This window comes from Chrysochloris asiatica, unplaced genomic scaffold (genome assembly GCF_000296735.1).
Source record: "Chrysochloris asiatica unplaced genomic scaffold, ChrAsi1.0 scaffold00075, whole genome shotgun sequence".
NCBI classification, from domain to species: Eukaryota; Metazoa; Chordata; class Mammalia; order Afrosoricida; family Chrysochloridae; genus Chrysochloris; species Chrysochloris asiatica.
The window spans coordinates 15,246,139-15,247,482 of record NW_006408593.1 but is presented as its reverse complement, the minus strand read 5'-3'; positions in this window follow the sequence as shown (position 1 = coordinate 15,247,482).

Here is a 1,344-nt window from a genome sequence, read left to right as displayed (position 1 = left end):
ACCACGTATAGGGTTCCCAAGGATTTGAAAATCTTTTGGGGAGCTTAAAATCTCATCTTTCCCCCATGACTCAAAACCACCAATACTTTGGTTCGTAGTTCAGTGCTTATCCTATGGAGTATCTGTGCCATAGGTTATGCACTGGACCACAAGGTCAGTTTAAATTGCAAGGTTGGCAGTTCAACCCTACCAGCTGCTCCTCAAAAACCCTATACAGACTCAACGGCACTTGACAACAACATTATCTTATAAACTAGGCTTTAAATCCACTTATACTCTCAGAGTCTCTATTGACATTTACTTCAATATCTGATCTCATAATTATGCCGTCTCCACTTCACAATACTTGGATTGTCTGTGTGTTGATGGCTAGAAACTTTGTATGTACACTGGATCCTATCATCTTTCTCGCTCTTAAAACAGTACTCCTGTAATTGTCTCCTCATTTCCTATATTAACAATTTTTCTCACTGTAATATGCAGTGTAATGGTGTAATGTGCCTTTAACTCTACATCTCTTTGAAGCAAGCAATCAAATTTGCTATTATCTACACAAGCATCTTCACTTATCTAAATCTTGCAGTCTCCTTTTTGCAAGGAACTCTGGTAGCATAGTGGTTACAAATCGGGCTGCGAACCACAAGCCCAGAAGTTCGAAACTACCAGCTGTTTCACGGGAGAAAGATGAGGCTTTCTAGTCCTGTAAAGATTTACAGCCTCAGAAACCCTGTACAAGGTCGCTATAAGTCAGAATCGACTCCATGGCACATAACAACAACATCACTTCTATGGAGTCCTGGTATGGCGCTGTGGGTTAATGTACCAGACTGCAAAGCTATTTGAACTGCAAGGTTGGTGGAACTGCAAGGTTGGTGGTTCAAGCTCATCAGCAGTTCCAATTTATAGAAATGCATGTATATAAAAGAACAAAGCATTGCGCAAATCTGTGCCATCCTCACAAGTGTTGATATGTGTAGGCCCATTACTGCAGCCCTGTATCAAGTGATTATCTGACTTTTTTCAAAGTGACTCATTCATGGTTTACTGATTTACATCATTCTTTAATTATTAACAGATGAACAAATGAGGCTTACAGAACACATCCATGGATTTAAAAAAAAAAGATTTGCAAATATTAATTCACTAAAATAATCTTGAACTATTAACCTTTGTAATTCGTCTCTAAGAATAATACTATCAGAGAAGGTCAACACACATTACATCTTTACAGTATGAAAATGTTAAAACACTATTATAGAATTGAGTCGATCCCCACATACTTTATCGATCCCAAAGATCTCTGACATGGCTGGTTATCACAATCACTTAGGAGAACATTTAAAA